This window comes from Ovis canadensis, chromosome 2 (assembly GCF_042477335.2).
Source record: "Ovis canadensis isolate MfBH-ARS-UI-01 breed Bighorn chromosome 2, ARS-UI_OviCan_v2, whole genome shotgun sequence".
Taxonomy (NCBI): Eukaryota; Metazoa; Chordata; class Mammalia; order Artiodactyla; family Bovidae; genus Ovis; species Ovis canadensis.
Window position 1 is genome coordinate 201,179,617 of NC_091246.1, and position 26,734 is coordinate 201,206,350.

The window sequence follows — 26,734 nt, forward strand, 5'->3', positions numbered from 1 at the left end:
GGAGATGTGGGTTCAAATCCTTGGTCTGACTATCCCTTGGAGAAGGAAATGGCAAACCTTCTCCAGTATTCTTGCCTGGGAATTCTCATGGAAAGAGGAGCCTGGTGGGGTGCAGTTCATGGGGTCACAAGAGTCAGATACCACTTAATGACTAATTTACTTGTCTAACAGGTGGCCTTGAGGAAATTAGGGCAGAAAAAGAGTGACCAAGATTGCAAGAGCCTCTGTTTTAGTTGATTTGTATCTGAAAAATGTGTTTGTGGGCAAGATTTTTGCTGTCTGTATGAACTGGCTTACCCTGGGAAGGGCAGTCCCTCTAGAATCTGCAAGGTCCCAGATGTCACAGCATCAGAATACAGAAAATAAAACCCATGGTTAATACAATGTAGGCATAACAGATATAGGCAGAGAGGAAGACATGGTTAGTTCTAAATTTGGGAAATAATAGGGATGATTTTGTATGTAAGAGATCCTTAAAATATATCGAGGAATAAATGGAATTTCCCCAGGTTCACAAATAGCAGATTTTATCTGATGCAAAAGGATGAGTTAGGCAAAATAAAACCAGTTTGTTTGTGGGCATACTGGAGACCCTAGAAGTAATAAGATATGGTTAGAAAATTTGTAACCGAAAAGGAATTAACAGACAGGATTGAACATGATCTTATAATCCCCCTCCAAAGTAGAACTTGGAAAGGCAATTTAGAAAAAGCACACATCATACTCCTTCCTTCTAATTTGCCAACCTCTCTTCCCAATCCAATGTAATTGATTATTTTCACCCAAATTATAATCTGATCTTATGGGAATTGCTTGTTTGGGCCTACCAATAGCAGTAAAATTTAAACTACTGGCTCTGTTTTCTACACTGATGTCATTTTTTTTTTTTTCCATGTGTCGTCCAAATTTTTGTCTAATAAAGTAATTGAACCATTCTCTTGAGAATTAGGAAGAATGAGTGCAATTATCTCATAATCATTTCTGCCCTCTAGACTTATACTGACATGGTTATATTGGAAAACATTGCCTATGAAATCCGATAGTTGAGCTGAGAAGTGCTCCAAAGATACTGCATGACTTCCTTCCAGGAGGTACAGTGGTAAAGAATCTACCTGTCAATGCAGGAGGTGCAGGAGGCCTGGGTTCCATCCCTTGGTCAGGAAGATCCCCTAGAAAAGGAAATGGCAACCCACTCAGGTACTCTTACCTGGAAAATTCCATGGACAGGGAGTCTAGTGGGCTACATTCGATGGGGTCACAAAGAGTTAAACATGACTGAGCACACATATGAACATACACACACACACACACATGCACACACACACACACACACACACACACACACATATATATATATATGCATGTACAACACAGTATTCATCAAGGAGAAAAAAGTACATACATGATGTTTATATTATTGTGGGTCTGTTCCCTACTAATCACTTTACTGACATTATTTTGTTCTCATTAAGAATCTGTGGGTGGGCTTCATTCCTGAATCTAAAATGAAGACATAAAGATCACTTGAATACTTTCAGACATGCACATTATTTCAGAGAACTCATCCCCAGGAATTGTGATCCTGCAGGCCTGTTATGGGACACAGAGAAGAAATTTAATTTTAACATATATCACAGACTATTCCAATATAGGTGATCTTGGCCCATATTTTGAGAAGCAGCATATTAATTCACTTATCAATATAATATAGTAAGTAGCAGACTTACATTTGAGTACAATATTCATTCTTATTCTCTTCATCATGATCTAAGACAATAAATCTTTCTCAGAATATTCTAAAGATACTTTTACCTTTTTTTTTACAAGTTCAGAAATTATTTATGAAACATATTTCCTCATACAAAAGTAGACATGACAGAAGCTGGTATGGGACCAACTGTTCTTTGTACCAAACAGGAAGATTTATGAAGGCTGTTCTCCAGATTTGGAATATCTAATTACCCCTATTATAATGGCTGTCCTCCTTTTATAGATCTAGAAAATTAAGTTGCCTATGTTATAGGAAAGTATAAGATATAGGAAAACAGTCTTATTCCATCTTATAATGTCAAAGACATTATGTGAAATTTGATGTGGAATATTTTATTGATAGACTTGAAAATTGGATTTATGAAAATATTATGTTTTACTGCTCATTCTTAATCAGTTCACATAAGATATGTTTTTCTTAAAATGTAAAATGCAATTTATAGATATTATAAAGTTAAATTTCATCAAAATTCTATAGTGAGTAAAATTTCTATTTAGTAGAACATCATTTATAATGACATATTTGTCAAATGAATAAAGCCATAAAGCTAGTAGCTTATTACTTTTTGCTCTGCTAATAATATGCCTTTTTTTAACCTAAGCCACATTTATTCAACGTCACTAATTTTATCTTCCGTTATCTAGAAAATGCTTTAAATATAAATTTATTTCCTAGGGGTAGAAAAAAATAATAAGAATGCTTCTTTGGGGAGGATACTGAACAATAGTAATTTTCTGCTGATTTTTCCTGCTTCTTGATCTATGACAGAGGGAAGATTTAAAATGTCTTGTGGGTAAACAATGTGAGTGAGAATGTGTTTATTCAATTTCATAGTGATAGATCGAGTGTAAAGGCTTTTTTGGTCCTATGTGGGAAACTCATAAGAATCAAGAGAGCATTATTTACATTCTTGTGGTAGAACATCTTTAATTGATCAGATCAAATGTAAAGCTAAATATATGCCAAAGAAGAGTCGCCAAGTAAAATCTCCCTCTCCCTCTTTTTTTTTGTGTGTTATTTGTCCAACTATCATGAAGTTGGATGGTTAGGCTGTGAATTTTCTGCATGGCAGACAAGGTGGCACTTCTTTTCCCTCCACTCAAATCCAGGTGAATAAGGCTCTGAGTATCAGTCTGGAGTACTTCACATTTCTCTAGTTAGACAGTTTCTAGAAAGCAAATCTGTTAATCTTCATGTGCTTACCTGGGCAAAGGAGAGAGAACTGAGGAAACATGATGAGAATAGAAAAAGGGTGGCAGGTAAACGGTCTGAACTCCTGCTGTTTAGAGTAACAAGTTAGTTTCCCAAGGATTAAAAGAGAACCAAATGTAAGACAACTATGCTAGAGTACTCTTGTCATTCTCAATCTAGAGAAACATCTGCCAAAAGGGGCTTTCAGAAGCAAGAGGTTACTGAAAGAGAACTACTGAGTGAAAAACAGAAGATTCGTACTCTCTCAAATTGAGACACAGTACAATGAAAGTCTTTTGGAGACTCTGCAGAAGACACGTCCCTGAGACAGCTGACATGTTGATGATACTATGAAACAGGCATGGATGACTAGATGATGTTCAGATCAGCAGTAATTGATAGACTATTACAGCACCAATTAAGCTGGAACCACTCCCACCCCAGAGTAACTAGAGACTCTGAATTGGAAGAAGGGTGAGGAGATTTCCTAGCCTTCTCATCAGTCCTCCTTCCCATCTTTTGACAGCAGAGTAGGTCTAAGTATCGAGGTAGACAAAAACCCTATCACATCCCATTTCATTTTAGGGTTTCTAAATATTAAGGCAGTGTATAGAGGGACAAGAGAAGGAGTGGAGGTTGGATGTGAGTGATTCTTCAATAAACCCACTTGTTGTATCAAAGGATTCAAACATATATACTACAGCATTCTTATTTTTAGAAAATTTTCTGAATATTTCATGAAATGCCCCTCAATTGGCATATAATCTTCCATATAAATCTTTTAAAAAGCCTAAAGAGTTCTAATTTCAGTCTCTTGATATCCATAAAAAAAATTGCATTGGGAAGTCCTGAATGCCAGAATTATTATAATGCTATATGATATAATGAAGATACTTTTATTTTATTCTAAAGCAGAGTAATAACAAAGGGAATTCAATAATGCAGGTGAGAACCCTTTATCATTTTTATTTTCCTCCTGGAAATCTTTTTTATAATTTTTTTAATAAAGTTTTGGAGGATTAGCTTTTGCTGAATTGGGAGGATTTCTAGAAGAGTGTAGGTATTCATTCCACTTCTGTTTTAAATATATAATGTCTGTTGTGCTGTGCTCTGCCATGTCTGACTCTTTGCGACCGCAAGGACTGTAGTCCTCCAGGCTCCTCTGTCCATGGGATTTCCCAGGTGAGAATACTGGAGTGGGTTGCCATTTTCTCCTCCAGAGTATCTTCCAGACCCAGAGATCAAATGCATGTCTCTTATGTCTCCTGGTAAGCATATTCCTTACCACTGATACCACCTGAGAAGCCAATATATAATGTCTAGTATACTTATATTTATTAAAATTAAAGGCTTAATCATTTATGTGGTATATATAATACAGGAGATGGTAAAACAAGGAACCATTGTTTTCTTGCTTCTGCTAAGTCGCTTCAGTCCTGTCTGACACTTTGCGACCCCATAGTTGTCAGCCCACCAGGCTCCCCCATCCCTGGGATTCTCCAGGCAAGAACACTGGAGTGGGTTGCCATTTCCTTACTTATAAATAAATAGGTGAACTATTGGAAAAGATTCTTGAGAGTCCCTTGGACTGCAAGGAGATCCAACCAGTCCATTCTGAAGCAGATGAGCCCTAGAATTTCTTTGGAAGGAATGATGCTAAAGCAGAAACTCCAGTACTTTGGCCACCTCATGCGAAGAGTTGACTCGTTGGAAAAGACTCTGATGCTGGGAGGGATTGGGGGCAGGAGGAGAAGGGGACGACAGAGGATGAGATGGCTGGATGGCATCACTGACTCTATGGACGTGAATCTGAGTGAACTCCAGGAGTTGGTGATGGACAGGGAGGCCTGGCGTGCTGCGATTCATGGGGTCGCAAAGAGTCGGACACGACTGAGTGACTGGACTGAACCTAGCTGAACTGATAGTGTTTAAACAAAAGATATTCTTTATTTTAATCACATTATAATAAGTCACATAAATGCGATATTTTTCTTAAAGTCAAAAGCAGAGATCTTACTTTGCCGACTAAGGTTTAAGCTGGACATTAATTGCTCCTTAGAAGAAAGGTTATGATCCACCTAGATAGCATATTCAAAAGCAGAGACATTACTTTGCTGACTAAGGTCCATCTCGTCAAGGCTATGGTTTTTCCTGTGGTCATGTATGGATGTGAGAGTTGGACTGTGAAGAAGGCTGAGTGCCAAAGAATTGATGCTTTTGAACTGTGGTGTTGGAGAAGACTCTTGAGAGTCCCTTGGAGTGCAAGGAGATCCAACCAGTCCATTCTGAAGGAGACTAGCCCTGGGATTTCTTTGGAAGGAATGATGCTAAAGCTGAAACTCCAGTACTTTGGCCACCTCATGTGACGAGTTGACTCATTGTAAAAGAGTCTGATGCTGGGAGGGATTGGGGGCAGGAGGAGAAGGGGACAACCGAGGATGAGATGGCTGGATGGCATCACTGACTCGGTGGACGTGAGTCTGAGTGAACTCCGGGAGATGGTGATGGACAGGGAGGCCTAGCGTGCTGCGATTCATGGGGTCACAAAGAGTCGGACATGACTGAGCAACTGAACTGAACTGATGCTTCGTGTGTACTACATATTTAATGAAGTGTTAGAAAATAATGTACATGCATCTAGACAACTCAAGTAAAAAAGGACAGTGAAAAAAATAAAGTAAAAATTACTTCCAATCATTATTAAAATAGGAAGGTAAAACATATTGAAACTTGAAAATGCTCAGGTATCAGTTTTCCCAGATTTCATACTTGTTACAGTTAAACATAATATTTTTAGAAAATTTATTATTATTTTCGTTTCCAAGTCAATTGTATACACGATAATTTACATGTGGCATCAGGAGTAGGCTATGAGAAATATCAGTAAGCCAATTTTATTAGCAGTGGGTAGTAGTTTTCAGTTCAGAGTGTTGAGGGTACTGAACAGAAACAAACTTGGTTATTTTTCTTTCTTTCTTTTTTTTTTGAGTTTTTAAAGGGTTTCATAAACATGGTCTACTGTAGAAACCAAGAATATTTTGTTTGATAACATTCCTTGGCTTCTAATTTTCCGTATAATTTTGCTTTTTGTTTTTCTTAAAAAATCATTTATTATATTAATGTACAGTTTCTAATATCAGTGGCACATTCTGCCTTGCCACAAGAAAGCCCAGTAGAGCAGTAAAATGAGATTAAGGTTGAGCCATAAATGTAGAAAACTTCTAAAAGAAAATATTATTTTGGTTATGTTGACCTTTTCCTTTTATTGGTAAAGCTTAAATTTGAGGGAAGAGAAAGAAAAAAATAACCAAAGCCAAAGTAAATATTATACTCAGACCTTCAAATATAAGCATTTTCAATTCTCTTTTCAATATATAACATAATTATTAGGTGGGAATTTCTGCACAGAAACATCTCTTCATAAGGAATCATTAACTTTTGTTTAACAGCAACAACATGCATGCAAATTCAATATTTTGAGTGGAAATTGAACATGATTATACAAATATATATATTTTTGCAATGCAGAATACTGTGGTATTTTGTATATGGCTAGTGCTTTATGGATCAAATGATATTATAATTGCTGCAGTGGTATCTTAGATGATTAATTTATTCACTCATTTAACAAATATTTTTCAGTCACTTATATGGTATCATGCATTTGCTATACTGGGCACTGAGACTATGGTGGTTAAAACAAACAAACAAACGAAAGAAACACATTAACGTTTTCCCCTTATCAAATTTCTGTTTATCAGAGATAGAATAAATCAAGTTAATAAATTGTTTAAATATTATTATCAGTCTATGATAGGCTGCTATTCATTTCTATTCTCCTTAACAGAAAAAAAAAATCCTTAAAATAATAAAATATATTCCTTTCCTCCCCTTCCTGCAATTCAATTATTTATTTCAACTCATGCTGGACAGATTTTTCCCCTGATTTCACTGAAATTATTTCAATGAAATTATTTCACTCAGCATCTTTCATGAGGCTATGTCTTCAAAACTCACAAAGATTTTTCTAAGGGTTAGTTTTGCGTCCATAATGGTTATCTAAGTTACAAGTTAGCTATATCTATTATATAAAGTTAATTCCTGCCCTCCTCCAATTATTGTTGTTATTTTTTTCTTTTAGTCACATATGTAAATTGTCTATGGGAAAATAGCAGTGTTGCTTGGACAGAAGGAATTACCAGCAGAAAATGAAAAGTGTCCAGTGTTGGAGTTGAGAGAAGCATGGAGGAGTATGAACAACCGTGTTGACTTCTAGTGAACCATTGGGGAATAGATCTGACAAATTCCTCAATGGATATTAGGTGCTTTTAATTAAGGGTGGTTGCAAAGGAACTACAGATAACTAATGTTTGCTAGAAATCTCTTGCCTGAACTACTCACTTTTCAAATATCAATGTTTTTAGTGAAAACAAACACCACTTTATTTTGCTCAGATAGATCTCTTAAAATTCCTTAATCACAGTATTCACCAATACATATTTTAATCTTTTGTTCATGTTTCTAAATTCTATACCAGTTTGCAAGATTCATAGAGTAAACAATTTTCACTTATAGTTAAATTTCTTAGTAAAAATATCTTCATGCATGCATGTGTGCTTAGTCACTCAGTTGTGTTGGACTCTTTGTGACCCCATAGACTGCAGCCTGCCAGGCGCCTCTGTCCTTGGAATTTTTCCGACAAAGATACTGGAGTGGGTTGCCATTTCTTCCTCCAGTGAAAAATATCTTCATATGTTTTCCATGACAAATGCTAGCTTAACCAAATTAAAATATTTTATTTTTGAATCCCAAGGGCTAATATACCACCCATTACATAGTAAAGCAACATTTATAATTCATGCTAAACAAAAGGCGACAACATTTAATCACTAATGAAAATAACATGACGAGATCATAGTCATTACTTATAGTATCTTTAGTTATACTCTCAGGAATCTTTATCCCATACGAATTTTAAACCATTAGTTACTGATTACCAAGTTGTGTATTAGGCATCTAACAATGCTTTATCATTTCTTTTCATAGCAGATGATTTTAATTGAATTTTTTGTTTAGAAGTAGTTTACATCATTAGACAGCTGGCACATCAATACAATGGAACATTCTGTCATAATAAGGAACGAGGGTAATATTTACATGATAATTTGGAATAATCTCACATATATATTTGTGTAGAGACCAAATTATATTTTAATTTGGTATATATATAATATTTTTACTATTTTTATGTATAATAGTATCCATAATATTTGACTATTTTAAACAACAGTGGTAGCACTGTGAATATATATGCTTAAAAATATGTGTGTGTTTATTTTAATTACAGAAATGTTATAAGGAAATAAAAATACTTTTACAAATGGTTACTTATCAGAAGAAAAGAAACAGAGCAGAAGGAAAAATAATTGAAATTTAACATCTCCAAATGCATTTTGATGCATATTTTACCTTTCCAATCATATATTTAATATTCAAAATGTAAAACTAAAACAATCTCAAAACAATGAGAACAAACTAAAGTGAATGAATATCATTGTATATCATGTTACTGACATAACCACACTGAGATAATAATTTTTCAAACGACTTTAGGTATTGTTTTAACTATATATTCTAATAAAATATTTTCTAAATACTAACACAACTGCAAGACGATTTAACTTATTCATCTAATGATTAAAATTTATATTAATGTTAATATTTTGAAAAATTTTAACTAAGACAAATATAAAGTAATAATGCTAATACTGATAGGGATTAACACACTTTCAAGAAAGGAAGAGTAAAAATATGAAATATTTTTTATAGATATTGTACTGATGCATTTGAATTAGGACTATTATGTATGAACTTTTGTTGCTTTCTTATTTTAAAATATATTAAATATTAATTATATATTATTAACTAATTAAAGTTATTTGTGCTCTCCAGGAGTCTCTGTTTCCTCTGTCCTGTGGAAGTTTTGTAATCAAATCATGGTGACTTTCAAACTCAGATTCTCAGGGGAACTTCTTTGGTATAACTGTTCTCCACTTTGTGGATCACCCACCTGGCAGCTCGATCCTCCAAGAGGATTTATGCCACATTCTGTGCCTCATATTATAGTACTTTTTTATATATAATTGAAAGAAATTAAATTTAGAAGCAAAAAGAAAATAAATAAAATCTATTAGCATAATCAGTATAAATTCTCATAGAATTGTAGAATGTTCTATATCAATTTAGTAGGAGAGAGAAATGTCATCTACTGAGTGATTATACTTTAAAAGTTGTACATTTTAAGTCACTGAAAGTGTTAATAACATGTATGATCATTATTTAGTGCCAAAGTACATTGAATTTGAGTTATATGTTATCTAACATTGCATTTTTTTAATTAATTCTGTAGAATGTATTTTTAGTTCTGTAATAGTAATACTGGAAAAGGTCAGTTTTCACTCCAATCCCAAAGAAAGGCAATTCCAAAGAATGCTCAAACTACCACACAATTACACTCATCTTACACGATAGTACAGTAATGCTCAAAATTCTCCAAGCTAGGCTTCAGCAATACATGAACTGTGAATTTCCAGATGTTCAAGCTGGTTTTAGAAAAGGCAGAGGAACCAGAGATCAAATTGCAAACATCCTCTGGATCATGGAAAAAGCAAGAACATTCCAGAAAAAAATATATTTCTGCTTTATTGATTATGCCAAAGCCTTTGACTGTGTGGATCACATTAAACTGTGGAAAATTCTGAAAGAGATGGGAATACCAGACCACTTGACTTGCCTCTTGAGAAACCTGTATGCAGGTCAGGAAGCAACAGTTAGAACTGAACATGGAACAACAGACTGGTTCTTTATTGGGAAAGGAGTACGTCAAGGCTATATACTGTCACCCTGTTTATTTAACTTATATGCAGAGTACATCATGAGAAATGCTGGGCTGGAAGAAGTACAAGCTGGAATCAAGATTGCTGGGAGAAATATCAATAACCTCAGATATGCAGATGACACCACTCTTATGGCAGAAAGTGAAGAGGAACTAAAAAGCCTCTTGATGAAAATGGAAGAGGAGAGTGGAAAAGTTGGATTAAGCTCAACTTTAAAAAAACGAAGATCATGGCATCTGGCCCCATCACTTCATGGGAAACAGATGGGGAAACAGGGGAAACAGAAACAGTGGCTGACTTTATTCCTTTGGACTCCAAAATCACTGCAGATGGTGATTGCAGCCATGAAATTAAAAGACGCTTACTCCTTGGAAGGAATGGTATGAACAACCTAGATAGCATATTGAAAAGCAGAGACATTACTTTGCCAACAAAGATCCATCTAGTCAAGGCTATGGTTTTTCCTGTGGTCATGTATGGATGTGAGAGTTGGACTGTGAAGAAAGCTGAGCACCGAAGAACTGATGCTTTTGAAGTGTGGTGTTGGAGAAGACTCTTGAGAGTCCCTTGGACTGCAAGGAGATCCAACCAGTCCATTCTGAAGGAGATCAGCCCTGGGATTTCTTTGGAAGGAATGATGCTAAGGCTGAAACTCCAGTACTTTGGCCACCTCATGCGAAAACTTGACTCACTGGAAAGGACTCTGATGCTGGGAGAGATTGGGGGCAGAAGGAGAAGGGGACGACCGAGGATGAGGTGGCTGGATGGCATCACGGACTCGATGGACGTGAGTCTGAGTGAACTCTGGGAGGTGGTGATGGACACGGAGGCCTGGCATGCTCCAATTCATGGGGTGGCAATGTGTCGGACACGACTGAGAGACTGAACTGAGCTGAACTAAACTGAACACTCAAATCAAGACTATTAATGCAAGATATTTAAGATTCTCCAAAGAGAATGTTTGAGGGAATTATTTTGTTTAAGTGAATTATATACGTCCATAAATCCTAGTTTACACAATTTTACTTCCCATATTGACCTCTCCAGAGCAAAGTCTGGATTTTCTTTTTTTCTGTAAATGACCATATAGCAAATATTTTAAGCTTTGAAGACCATCTGTTTTCTGTTACAACCACTCAACTCTGCCCTTACATATTGCATAGACAACAGGTAAAATGAAGGATATATCTGTGCTGCACTAAAACTCTATCTACAAAAATAGACTACAACCTGATTTGCTCAGCTAGCTATAGTTTGAGAGTTCTGCTCTGGAAGAAAGAACTGTACTGTGAGGGGATCGTGAGTATTAGACTTAAAGTTCTTCCCAAAATGATGATTGCCTAAATTAATCACTTGCAAAGAAATGAAGCCAGAAGGCAGTGTGCAAGTTTTCATATATTTATACCAGGCTAAGGACGACTTAAAATGTACACAGTTAAATACAACCAATACATTCTACTAAGCAAAGAAATCACCTTAACTATTGAGAAAGCTGTTTTTTTGTAATTATGATATGTAATCAATATTCTAAACTAATTCTGACATCAGTATAATTTTTATAGAATATATGTTGTATTTGAATCACAACATATAAAATTTGTTCAACCTAGAAAGTATATAATATACATTAATGTATATATATACATAAATATATACATACTTATTTCACAGAATCAAGTATTTATACTAGATTCAAGAAATAGAGTATAGAGATTAAAATCAGAGAGAACCATATTTATATAAATTAAATCTAGTGTATGTGTGTGTTTGTGTGTATGTGCTTCAAGTGTGTCCTTGTGTGTATATTAAAAAAAATTGTTGAGGTCATATGATATTAGTGAGATTTACTTTTATCAGATAGACCATATACCACTTTCAGTTTAGTTCAGTCACTCAGTCGTGTCCGACTCGTTGCGATCGCATGAATCACAGCACACGAGGCCTTTCTGTCCATCATCAACTCCCAGAATTAACTCAAACTCATGTCCATTGAGTCGGTGATGCCATCCAGCCATCTCATCCTCTGTCGTCCCCTTCTCCTACTGCCCCCAATCCCACGCAGCATCAGAGTCTTTTCCAATGAGTCAACTCTTTGCATGAGGTGGCCAGAGTATTGGAGTTTCAGCTTCAACATCAGTCCATCCAATGAATACCCAGGACTGATCTCCTTTAGGATGGACTGGTTGGATCTCCTTGCAGTCCAAGGGACTCTCAAGAGTCTTCTCCAACACCACAGTTCAAAAGCATCAATTCTTCAGCACTCAGCTTTCTTCACAGTCCAACTCTCACATCCATACATGACCACTGGAAAAACCATAGCCTTGACTAGACAGACCTTTGTTGGCAAAGTAATGTCTCTGCTTTTGAATATACTATCTAGGTTGGTGATACCTTTCCTTCCAAGGAGTAAGTGTCTTTTAATTTCATGGCTGAAATCACCATCTGCAGTGATTTTGGAGTCTAAAAAAAATAAAGTCTGACACTGTTTCCATTGTTTCCCCTGTTTCCCCATCTATTTCCCATGAAGTGATGGGGTCAGATGCCATGATCTTCATTTTCTGAATGTCGAGCTTTAAGCTAACTTCTCTACTCTCCACTTTCACTTTCATCAAGCCGCTTTTTTTTTTTTTTACTTTATGCCATAAGGTGGTGTCATATGCATATCTGAGGTTATTGATATTTCTCCCAGCAATCTGGATTGCAGCATGTGCTTCTTCCAGCCCAGAATTTCTCATGATGTACTCTGCATGTAAGTTAAATAAGCAGGGTGACAGTATACAGCCTTGACGTACTCTTTTTCCTATTTGGAACCAGTCTGTTGTTCCATGTCCAGTTCTAACTGTTGCTTCCTGACCTGCATACAGGTTTCTCAAAAGGCAGGTCAGGTGGTCTGGTATTCCCATCTCTTTCAGAATTTTCCACAGTTTAATGTGATCCACACAGTCAAAGGCTTTGGCATAGTCAATAAAGCAGAAATAGATGTTTTTCTTGAACTCTTTTGCTTTTTCCATGATTAAGCAGATGCTGGCCATTTGATCTCTGGTTCCTCTGCCTTTGCTAAAACCAGCTGGAACATCTGGAAGTTCACATTTCACATATTGCTGAAGCCTAGCTTGGAGAGTTTTGAGCATTACTTTACTAGTGTGTGAGATGAGTAAAATTGTGTGGCAGTTTGAGCATTCTTTGGCATTGCCTTTCTTTGGAATTGGAATGAAAACTGACCTTTTCCAGTCCTGTGGCCACTGCTGAGTTTTCCAAATTTGTTGGCATATTGAGCACAGCACTTTCACAGCATCATCTTTCAGGATTTGAAATAGCGCAACTGGAATTCCATCACCTCCACTAGCTTTGTTCATAGTGATGCTTTTTAAGTCCCACTTGACTTCACATTCCAGGATATCTGGCTCTAGGTGAGTGGTCACACCATTGTGATTATCTGGGTTGTGAAGATCTTTTATATACCACTTTACCTGCCCAATTGATTTGGCTAGATGTATAGTGCTTTGTAAACACCTGGTGTCTTCACAAGGCAAGAGCAGCAGTAGCATATCTGAACACTACTTTATCTTGACTCTTGGTTCTCTTGCTCCTGTCAAAAGCTATCAGTGGCATCTTTCCCCAAAATAGAGTTCTGCTAAGGTTTAGAAAAACAATGGTTTCACCATAACAGAAACCTCTTATCCTTAATATTTGGTCAACTCCAGAAAAATGAATAATGTAATTGATACAATTATGCTTAAGGAACTATGTATAAATGTTGAGGTCTCCTGATTCTCAACTGAAATTCATAGGCATAAGATGCATGTGCAACTGTGAGGAAAATTTTTGATACTCTCAGTAAACAATTTATTTCTAATTTTCTATTGACCAGGAAAGCCTGTCACTTATACTAATTTAAAGCAAGTTTTACAAATGCAAAGAAAAAATAAAACTTTAAAGGTAAAAATGCATAAGAACCAACTGGTATAAAGAAAAACTGAGATGGGAAACCAAAAGGCATGAGATGATAATATAGTATTTACTGAACAAATTTTTATTAAATACTTGAAATACATGAAGGATATTAGAAGATGAACCACATAAGTAGTTTGCCTCCCTCTGTGTAATTCCACTATTTTATTTCTATTTCTCTTTAGTCAAGAACTCCCATTTATGGTCTCAGATTTGTTTTAATCTCTGAACAAATTCTGACAAAAGTTTGAAGTTTAGAGTCTCCAAGAATCTAATCCATTATGTCTTTCTATTAAGTAAACCTTTTGGGAAGAGAACTTTCAGAGAGTAATAATGAGATCTTGGGTTAAGCCTAATTTATCATCAAGAAGTCCTTCGTTCTGGTAATAGAATTTCTGTGCCTAGTATCTTTAACTTTTCAAATTGTGAACCCACTGCTGCTGCTGCTGCTAAGTCACTTCAGTCATGTCCGACTCTGTGTGAACCCGTAGACGGCAGCCCACCAGGTTCCCCAGTCCTTGCTATTCTCCAGGCAAGAACACTGGAGTGGGTTGCCATTTCCTTCTTCAATGCATAAAAGTGAAAAGTGAAAGTGAATTCTCTCAGTCGTGTCTGACTCTTCGCGACCCCATGGACTGCAGCCCATCAGGCGCCTCCGTCCATGGGATTTTCCAGGCAAGAGTACTGCAGTTGGATTTCCGTAAACAAAGCACTGCATTAACTTATAACCCAAAGCTACCATTACTTCAGTTCAGTTCAGTTCATTTCAGTCACTCAGTTGTGTCCAACTCTTTATGACCCCATGAACTGCACATGCCAGGCCTCCCTGTCCATCACAAACTCCCAGAATTCATTCAAACTCATGTCCATTGGGTCAGTGATGCCATCCAACCATCTCATTCTCTGCTGTTCCATTTTCCTCCTGCCCTCAATCTTTCCAAGCATCAGTGTCTTTTAAAATGAGTCAGCTCTTTGCATCAGGTGGCTAGAGTATTGGAGTTTCAGCTTCAACATCGGACCTTCCAATGAACACCCAAGTCTGATCTTCTTTAGGACGGGCTGGTTGGATCTCCTTGCAGTCCAAGGGATTCTCAAGAGTCTTCTCCAACACCACACTTTAAAAACATCAATTCTATGGTGTTCAGCTTTCTTTCAGAGAAGGCAGTGCCACCCCACTCTAGTACTCTTGCCTGGAAAATCCCATGGACGGAGGAGCCTGGTAGGCTGCAGTCCATGCGGTCGCTAAGAGACAGACATGACTGAACGACTTCACTTTCATTTTTCACTTTCATGCATTGAAGAAGGAAATGGCAGCCTACTCCAGTGTTCTTGCCTGGAGAATCCCAGGACAGGGGAGCCTGGTGGGCTGCCGTCTATGGGGTCACACAGAGTCAGACATGACTGAAGTGACTTAGCAGCAGCAGAAGTAGCTTTCTTTACAGTCCAACTCTCACACCCATACATGCTGCTGCTGCTGCTGTTGCTGCTGCTGCTAAGTCGCTTCAGTCATGTCCAACTCTGTGTGACCCAAGAGACAGCAGCCTAACAGGATCCCCCATCTCTGGGATTTTCCAGGCAAGAGTACTGGAGTGAGGTGCCATTGCCTTCTCCACACCCATATATGACTACTGGAAAAACCATAGCCTCGACTAGACAGACCTTTGTTGACAAAGTAATGTTGTTGCATTTTGATATGCTGTCTAGGTTGGTCATAACTTTCCTTCCAAGGAGTAAGTATCTTTTAATTTCATGGCTGCAATCACCATCTGAAGTGATTTTGGAGTCCCAAAAATAAAGTCAGCCACTGTTTCCACTGTTTCCCTATCTAATTGCCATGAAGTGATGGGACTGGATGCCATGATCTTAGTTTTCTGTATGTTGAGGTTTAAGCCAACTTTTTCATTCTCTTCTTTCACTTTCATCAAGAGGTTCTTTACTTCTTCACTTTCTGCCATAAGAGAGGTGTCATCTGCATATCTAAATTTATTGATATTTCTCCTGGCGATCTTGATTCCGGCGTGTGCTTCTTCCAGCCTAGCGTTTCTCATGATGTATGCTGTATACAAGTCAAATAAGCAGGGTGACAATATACAGCCCTGACATATTCCTTTTCCTATTTGGCACTCCTTACTGTTTCTAATGATGACCCATAATGGCGTCAATCCTGTAATACAGGAGCACATCATGGGTTAGGAACCAGGCCAATGCCTGCTTAACTCTTGTCTCACTCCCAATTGCCAAATTTCCCAACATATTCTTAGATTGAGAAGAGAAAGACAAAACTTTTAATGATGTCCTGTGGTTAGTCAAACTTTTTTTTAACTTGTTACTGAGTTAATAATTTGACTAAAATAAATCCAACGTAAGCATGTTAAAAGGAATTATTGGAAGAAAATTGACAAAAGAATTAAAAAGAGAGCTGTAGAAATAAAAGGGGAGGTGGGTTATAGGTGTGTTTGTGTGCATGTGTGTGTGTGCACGCTCAGTAACCTTTGACTATTTGTGACACCATGGAGGGTGACCTGACAGGCTCCTCTGTCCGTGGGATTATCCTAACAAGAATACTGGAGGGGGTTATTATTTACTCCTCCAGAGGACCTTCCTGACTCAGAGGTCGAAATCGGAGCTCCTGCTTAGGCAGGTGGATTCTTCACCACTGAGCAATCTGAGAAGCCCTTATACAAGTGACTACATTTCACATTATAGCAAGGTCAGTGACATAGCAGTATTCGTGAGGATTGAGTCAAGAGCAGTTATACTAAGAAGTGAGTGAAGGAAAGGAGAATTTATGATCAAAGTCCATAGTGTGTATCCACAAAGATACAGATACTCAAGTTAGTCTGTATATAGCAGACAAATGAAAGGAATGCCTAGAATGTAGGTTGGATCTTTCAGAGGAAGATCATAAATGCTAAACTGAAGATGTGCATCCTCAGTTGTTCAGTCATGTCTGACTCTTTGCAACTCCATGGGCTGTAGCCCACCAGGCTTCTCTGTCCATGGGATTTTTCAGTCAAGAATACTGGAGTGGGTGGCAATTTCCTCCTCCTGGGGATCTTTCTGACCCAGGGATTGATTCTGCATCTCCTGTGTCACCTGCATTGCAGGCAGATTCTTTACCTCTGAGCCATCGGGAAGTCCCAAACTGAAGATGTTCTTCTCAATTTGCTAATTAATGAGAAACCAATGATACTTATCATTTTGAGAGATGATTTCATCAACTTTGTTTTAAGCTATCATTAAGTGAAACGGTTTGGAATAGGAGAAATTGATGACTGGGCAACAAGTTAAAGAGTTACTGAAATAATTTAAGCAAGAACTAAGGCCAAACTGGATGCTGTCACTAAAATTTTGGGCTTCCCTGGTGATTCAGAAGGTAAAGAATCCACCTGTAATGCAGGGGACCCCGATTCAGAGACTGGGATTGCTAACTGGGTGGGAAAGATTCCCTGGAGAAGGAAATGCCAACCCGCTCCAGTATTCTTATCTGGAGAATTCCATGGACAGAGGAACCTGGCAGGCTGCAGCCCATGGGGTCACAAAGAGCTGGACACAACTAAGAAACTAGGCACACACGCACTAGATTTTTTAAGGTGCAAAGATAACCCAAAGTCTGATTGAAACAATAAAAAAAAGGAGAAAAAATTTAGGAATGATTCTAAGCTAAATAAATATGGGAAGCGTGTTGCAAACAGGAATTCTTGATGATTTGTTTCTTTAAGGAAAATTTGATTATTTTTGGAGAGCCTAGATACACTATCATTGACAGTTCACTTAAGCGATTGGGAAGTATGCCATAAGCAGGGACTAAGGCATTCAAGTTTTATATTTTGTAATTCTGATATTGCACAAAGCCAAAGGTGGGAGGAAGTGTATGGAGGAGTCATTTATGATTGGCTGATATGCTAATTAAATTTCACTACAAAGACCTCCCTCCCAAATTTTTGTTTGCGACTATAGAAGAAATACAGGAAGAAAAAAAAAAAAAAAGGTAAGAATCAAGAAAACCAACAGGTCAAAGAAGTTTAGCTTCAGAGGGTTTTGAAGTTCAAATATATAACATAATTACATTGTATTACATTTAACTATATAAAATTTGATTATTAAATATGTAATGAAATTGAACATTTTATAAAACTCCCGTGTTTCTTATTGTGCTTAATTTTGAAACTTTACAACAAATATGTCATTGCATATACATTCATTATTAAATACAGTTGATGACAATTCAACTTGCAGTGGTATAGTAAAAAAAGTATTATTTCTAATGTAACAGTATTTGTAAATCTGTGATTCACTTTTCTAATATATCATTAATTTGAAGTTACTAATATAATAGATCCTACAGTATCCAAAGCAGTTAATGCATTTATTAATTAACTACTGATGCAATAAAATTCTAAGGAAGAAACATAATTAAATTAAATGACATTCTATTATGTTAAAAGATTTAAAAAATAAACACAAGTTATAGCCTTTATCAGATTAAACAAATGTTTTCTCCCCTTCAGCTCAAGATTAAACCATATTCATTTCCATTTAGCAATTTTAAGGTTTTGTTTTCAAAGTAGCTACAATTATTATATCTTCAGCAGCTGGAACACTAATAACGCATCATAGATAGTGCTCAACAAATTCTGTTGAGAAAAAAATGAATGAATAAATGGTTGTATAAATCAATCACCTGATTTCTCAATAATAAAAGTTATTTCCTACTATATATTTACAATCTGTCAGAATGTATGCTGAATAAAAGCTAATTAATTATATCATTAATTCTCACGTGATTCTATGACACAAGGATCTCTCAAGTAAGGAAGCAAAGTTAGGAATGATTATGGAATTTTAAGGTCTTACAGGTAGAATAGAGTGGAGTTACTATTGGAACTCTGTCCATTTCTTCAACACACCACTGATTTTAAAGTGCTGTCTTGTCTCATATTTTCCTTTCTTTCTCAGAGTCTTTCCTACCTGTTTATTACTCATTTATTTTCTGAAAAATATTCCTTACAGATACTGCTTTAAATTTGTGGTCTAATGTAACCATTTCAACTCATGTTTTTATTTTTTTAACTTTATTTTATTTATTATTATTATTATTTTACTTTACAATACTGTATTGGTTTTGCCATACATTGACATGAATCCACCACAGGTGTACATGAGTTCCCAATCCTGAACCCCCCTCCCACCTCCCTCCCCATATCATCACTCTGGGTCATCCCAGTGCACCAGCCCCAAGCATCCCGTATCCTGTATCGAATCTAGACTGGCGATTCATTTCTTACACGTTAGTATGCATGTTTCAATGCCATTCTCCCAAATCATCCCACCCTCTCCCTCTCCCACAGAGTCCAAAAGTCTATTCTATACATCAGTGTCTCTTTTGCTGTCTTGCATACAGGGTTATCATTACCATCTTTCTAAATTCCATATGTATGTGTTAGTATACTGTATTAATGTTTTTCTTTCTGGCTAAAGTGAGCAAGTCAGATTCCTTTATGATAAGGAATGGCTAAAATAAAAACATGAGCAATTTTAGCCATTCCTTATCATAAAGGAATCTGACTAGCTCACCTTAGGTGGCTCATCGTCATTCAAGAGAGTAAGATTGAGCAAGTCAATGAAATTTTCTTTGCCTGATCTTCTCCAGTGGTAAATTTAAAATATACATGTTCAGCCTTTATTGCTGAGCTCCTAGGATTTGTAACCAATAAATATTAGAATTTACTAATTTTACTAATGTGAAAACTACCAAGGGACCAAATGTTTCCCAAATTTTTAACATGTTAATTTAAGAGTTTTTCTACTCATAATTTAAGCTTATATTGTATTATATATATATATATATATATATATATATATATATATATATATATACACACACACACACATTTTCTTTAGTTTACGGATTTTAACTCCTTTGTGTTTTGTGAATATGCTTACCTATTCCTTTGTATCCTTTTTTCATATTTCTTCTTAAATATGACTAGGTTTGCAAATCTTGCAGATTCTCACTATGGTTTTCCATTTAAAATCTCCAACATGTTTATCCTTCATTTTTATCCTACTCGTTGGTTGGAAAGTACACTAATATCATCTTTAGAATGACCTAATGAGTACTGACATACTGATAAGTCTTGTCAGTATCTGGCAACCCTGCCGTGACGGATAAGAAATAAATCATAGCCAACATCAATGTGAGAGGATAGCTCTATTGTAGAAGAAAATTTATTCTGCTGTGTATATTGGGTTTCTGAATACAGAACTAAATTACATCAGTAGGAAGTTTCATAGTAGCAGTGTGTTTAGATTGGTCTATGAAAGAAAGTATCTACCATCAAATAAAATTATTTTATAATATTTCTTTATTTTTTTATTTTTATAAAATTATTTAATAAGTCTTATAAAGATAAAGAAATGTAAGGGAAAGGGAAACTAGTTTTTTCATTCATGCTGAAACTATGTAGCTGAGACAAATTCAAGTGTAGCAGAAATGGCTGGGAATATCAACTCTTCAATAGTCTTTTCATTGCATATTAACTCCTTAGTAGTCACTTATGTTAAATGGGAAAAGTTTGTAGAACACTTAAAAATATGTCTGCAGCATCTTACCCTCAAAATAACCATTTACTTTTGCCTCAATCTCCAAGGAAAATCCTTCCTCATAGGATTTGCATCACAGAGGAATATTTCTCATTATAAGTCCCATTATAAGTCCCATTCTAAATGTTTTACCCCCCAAATGATAAGGTCTCTTTGGACTAAGGATCTATCATTCCACATTTCTTCATTAAGTGACTTTACCACCGAAGTCTTTCCTGTAACACTTTTGGTAATACCATGGAATATCCACCACCCACAATCACCACATTCATTTCATTCTAAAAAAATTGTCTCAATGACTACCCCAAAGTTGACTAAAATTCTGATTTTAATTACAGCTAGAAAGAGCGTGTATGTGTGTGTGTGTGTGTTTCGATAGTCAAGTATAGTATGTTAAAGGCTTTACAGTACTTAGCCATAAGTAATTTTGGCCTGTTGGCATGGGCTCCTGTCATCTAGTGGTAACATAAATAAAAAGTAAAGATGTTAGTTTCAAGATATTTTTGGTTTTACTTGATGTCAAATTTCTGCAGCACAGCCTACTGAGGAGCAAAAGCAAATAATCCTGAGACCTTACTCAATCATAAATAACCTTGCAGATGACATTCTCACTCTCCACTACAAGAGTTCAGATATTTTAAAAGCTAACTGAGACATAGACTGGCGATTCAATTCACTTGATAGTATACATGTTAGAATGTCATTCTCCCAAATAATCGCCAGTCTATGTCTGACGCAGGATGCAGCATGCTTGGGGCTGGTGCATGGGGATGACCCAGAAAGATGTTATGGGGAGGGAGGTGGGAGGGGGGTTCATGTTTGGGAATGCATGTAAGAATTAAAGATTTTAAAATTTAAAAAATAAAAAACTAAAATTAAAAAAAAAAAGAAAAAAAAATAAAAGCTAACTGAGAGAATACTAACGCATATATATGGAATTTAGAAAGATGGTAACGATAACCCTGTATGCGAGACAACAAAAGAGACACAGATATATAGAACAGTCTTTTGGACTCTGTGGGAGAGGGAGAGGGTGGGATGACTGGGGAGAATGGCATTGGAACATGTATAATATCATATAAGAAATTAATCACCAGTCTAGGTTCGATGTAGGATACAGGATGCTTGGGGTTGGTGCACTGGGATGACCCAGAGTGATGGTATGGGGAGGGAGGTGAGAGGAGGGTTCAGGATTGGGAACACGTGTACACCCGTGGCAGATTCATGTTGATGTATGACAAAACCAATACAATATAGTAAAGTAATTAGCCTCCAATTAAAATAAATAGAATTGAAAAAAGCAAATTGAAATATGTATGTTTACCAGCTCCTCTATGTAATTTCTTCATGTATTTCCTTTTTTCCAATTTGTTTATTTGGAAATGACAAGTCGTTTTCCAAGAGAAGACTCAATTAGACCTCTATTGCTAAAGAAGAATCTCTCAAAACCAGCATTTTTCTCCAATTCTTTGTGCCTGAGACTTGAGGAGTCTATTAAAAAGGCAGGATTTTCTTATTAGAATGCACAGACTATATAATGGTGTCAGAATAACAGTTATGAGCATTGTAGAATTTAAAAAAATGAAAGCAAAACTCCATTAAATGTCACTGCTGCTGCTGCTAAGTCGCTTCAGTCATGTCCGACTTTGTGCAACCCTATAGATGGCAGCCCATCAGGCTCCCCCATCCCTGGAATTATCCAGGCAAGAACACTGGAGTGGGTTGCCATTTCCTTCACCAATGCAAGAAAGTGAAAAGTGAACGTGAAGTCACAGTTGTGTCTGACTCTTTGCGACCCCATGGACTGCAGCCTACCAGGCTCTTCTGTCCATAGGGTTTTCCAGGCAAGTGTACTGGAGTGGGGTGTCATTGCCTTCTCCGATTAAATGTCACTAAGAATATAATTTATAGAAAGAGATGAAATGGCTAAGATATCATTTTAAACCAAAACAATATTGAAAGTACTAGTTTAAATATAATTATTTCAAAGTCACTATTTTTAGAAGGACTAAAATAAAGTAACTACTTCCACTATGTTCATGGTAAAATTTTTTCATTTTATTCAATTTACTATTTGGTTCTTTTTTTTTCTCATTTCTTATATGATATTATACATGTTTCAATACAATCTCCCAAATCATCCCACCCTCTCCTTCTCCCACAGAGTCTAAAAGACTGTTCTATACATCTGTGTCTCTTTTGCTGTCTCACATATAGGGTTATCATTACCATCTTTCTAAATTCCACATATATGCATTAGTATACAGTATTGGTGTTTTTCTTTCTGGCTTACTTCACTCTGTATAATAGGTTCCTGTTTCATCCACCTCATTAGAACTGATACAAGTATATTCTTTTTAATGGCTGAATAATACTCCATTGTGTATATGTACCACAGCTTTCTTATCCATTCATCTGCTGATGGACATCTAGGTTGCTTCCATGTCCTGGGTATTATAAACAGTGCTGCAATGAACATTGGGGTACACATGTCTCTTCCAATTCTGGTTTCCTTGGTGTGTATGCCCAGCAGTGGCATTGCTGGGTCATATGGCAGTTTATTTCCGGTTTTTTTAAGGAATCTCCACACTGTTCTCCATAGTGGCTCTACTAGTTTGCATTCCCACCAACAGTGTAAGAGGGTTCCATTTTTTCCACACCCTCTCCAGCATTTATTGCGTGTAGGCTTTTGGATCACAGCCATTCTGACTGTTGTGAAATGGTACCTCATTGTGGTTTTGATTTGCACTTCTCTGGTAATGAGTGATGTTGAGCATCTTTTCATGTGTTTGTTATCCATCTGTATATCTTCTTTGGAGAAATGTCTGATTAGTTCTTTGGCCCATTTTTTGATTGGGTCTTTTATTTTTCTGGAATTGAGCTGCAGGAGTTGCTTGTATATTTTTGAGATTAGTTGTTTGTCAGTTGCTTCATTTGCTATTATTTTCTCCCATTCAGAAGGCTGTCTTTTCACCTTGCTTATAGTTTCCTTTGTTGTGCAGAAATTTTTCACTTTAATTAGGTTCCATTTTTTAAATTTTTCCTTTTATTTCAAATATTCTGGGAGGTGGGTCATTGAGGATACTGCTGTGATTTATGTCAGAGAGTGTTTTGCCTATTTTCTGCCTATTTGATTCTTTTGTCTTGCTTTTCTTCTCATGGCATCATAAATATATCTATAGCAATCATTAAATTGCTATCATTTATTTTTGCTACTTTTTGGTTTATTTCAGACACAGAAATTACAATAATTACTATTTATTTAGAGACTTCACTGGTTGTGTTGCTTCAATATACGTTTTTCTTTACATAATGTTCTAATAACTTTCTGATCTATTTAGCTGGTAAGAAAACTGAGGATCAAAGTAAAAAGAAACATATGCAAGGTCTTATAGCTGGTTAAGTGAATTAGCCAAGATTCAAATTTCTTTTTTTGAAATGTACATTTTCTGCTCACTTTCTCTGCATATGCATAATAATTGAAAGGACTTTAGTTATCATTAAGTCCAAACAGCTCATTATAATGATGAAGAAACTGAGCTTCCCAGAGGTCAAGGGGCTGACCACCAAGAGGCTTGAGGCATAGCTTGAACATCAACTAGTTGCTTCTAAGACATTAATTGTAATAATTGCTACACTTGCAGGTTTACTTGCTGTGTCCTAGCATTTCCAAACATGAATTAGTATGATGACAGTGTAGCTGATTGTTTTCCTCCTCATATTATTGTTGCTCTCATTTTTCATATAACTTCAATATCTTCCTTTATGGTGGCTAGTAAACTCTCTTAGAATAATTATCTCTGGAACTCTTTGTGTGCCAGAAAATCCAGAGAGTAAAAGATAGGACAAAACTGTTGAAAATCTCTAGAAAGTCTAGAGGAAGTTCTAAGGATGACGTCTTTGAATTTGGTTAGAATTGCAATCAGGTTTAATCTTTAAGTAGAATATTGTATCAGTCAAGTGTAGGAAGAATTCAAATCATTTTATTTATTTTTTATTTTTAATTTTAAAATCTTTAATTCTTACATGCGTTCCCACACATGACACCCCCTCCCACCTCCCTCCCCACAACATCTCTGTGGGTCATCCCCATGCACCAGCCACAAGCATGCTGCACGCTACATCAGACATGGACTGGCGATTCAATTCTTACATGATAGTATACATGTTAGAATTCCCATTCTCCCAAATCATCCCACCCTCTCCCTCTCCCTCTGAGTCCAAAGGTCCGTTATACACATCTGTGTCTTTTTTCCTGTCTTGCATACAGGGTCATCATTGCCATCTTCCTAAATTCCATATATATGTGTTAGTATACTGTATTGGTGTTTTTCTTCCTGGCTTACTTCACTCTGTATAATTGGCTCCAGTTTCATCCATCTCATCAGAACTGATTCAAATGAATTCTTTTTAATGGCTGAGTAATACTCCATTGTGTATATGTACCACAGCTTTCTTATCCATTCATCTGCTGATGGACATCTAGGTTGTTTCCATGTCCTGGCTATTATAAACAGTGCTGCGATGAACATTGGGGTACATGTGTCTCTTTCAATTCTGGTTTCCTCGGTGTGTATGCCCAGAAGTGGGATTGCTGGGTCATAAGGTAGTTCTATTTGCAATTTTTTAAGGAATCTCCACACTGTTCTCCATAGTGGCTGTACTAGTTTGCATTCCCACCAACAGTGTAGGAGGGTTCCCTTTTCTCCACACCCTCTCCAGCATTTATTGCTTGCAGATTTTTGGATCGCAGCCATTCTGACTGGTGTGAAGTGGTACCTCATTGTGGTTTTGATTTGCATTTCTCTAATAATGAGTGATGTTGAGCATCTTTTCATGTGTTTGTTAGCCATCCGTATGTCTTCTTTGGAGAAATGTCTATTTAGTTCTTTGGCCCATTTTTTGATTGGGTCGTTTATTTTTCTGGAGTTGAGCTGCAGAAGTTGCTTGTATATTTTTGAGATTAGTTGTTTGTCAGTTGCTTCATTTGCTATTATTTTCTCCCATTCAGAAGGCTGTCTTTTCACCTTGCTTATATTTTCCTTTGTTGTGCAGAAGCTTTTAATTTTAATTAGATCCCATTTGTTTATTTTTGCTTTTGTTTCCAGAATTCTGGGAGGTGGATCATAGAGGATCCTGCTGTGATTTATTTCTGAGAGTGTTTTGCCTATATTCTCCTCTAGGAGTTTTATAGTTTCTGATCTTACATTTAGATCTTTAATCCATTTTGAGTTTATTTTTGTGTGCGGTGTTAGAAAGTGATCTAGTTTCATTCTTTTACAAGTGGTTGACCAGTTTTCCCAGCACCACTTGTTAAAGAGATTGTCTTTACTCCATTGTATATTCTTGCCTCCTTTGTCAAAGATAAGGTGTCCATATGTGTGTGGATTTATCTCTGGGCTTTCTATTTTGTTCCATTGATCTATATGTCTGTCTTTGTGCCAGTACCATACTGTGTATATGACTGTGGCTTTGTAGTAGAGCCTGAAGTCAGGCAAGTTGATGCCTCCCGTTCCATTCTTCTCTCTCAAGAGTGCTTTGGCAATTCGAGGTTTTTTGTATTTCCATACAAATCTTGAAATTATTTGTTCTAGTTCTGTGAAAAATGTGGCTGGTAGCTTGACAGGGATTGCATTGAATTTGTAAATTGCTTTGGGTAGTATACTCATTTTCACTATATTGATTCTTCCGATCCATGAACATGGTATATTTCTCCATCTATTAGTGTCCTCTTTGATTTCTTTCATCAGTGTTTTATAGTTTTCTATATATAGGTCTTTAGTTTCTTTAGGCAGATATATTCCTAAGTACCTAAGTATTTTATTCTTTTCGTTGCAATGGTAAATGGAATTGTTTCCCCAATTTCCCTTTCTACTTTCTCATTATTCGTGTATAGGAATGCAAGGGATTTCTGTGTGTTGATTTTATATCCTGCAACTTTACCATATTCATTGATTAGCTCTAGTAATTTTCTGGTGGAGTCTTTAGGGTTTTCCATGTAGAGGATCATGTCATCTGCAAACAGTGAGAGTTTTACTTCTTCTTTTCCAATTTGGATTCCTTTTATTTCTTTTTCTGTTCTGATTGCTGTGGCTAAAACTTCCAGAACTATGTTGAATAGTAGCGGTGAAAATGGACACCCTTGTTTTGTTCCTGACTTTAGGGGAAATGCTTTCAATTTTTCACCATTGAGGATAATGTTTCCTGTGGGTTTGTCATATATAGCTTTTATTATGTTGAGGTATGTTCCTTCTATTCCTGCTTTCTGGAGAGTTTTTATCATAAATGGATGTTGAATTTTGTCAAAGGCCTTCTCTGC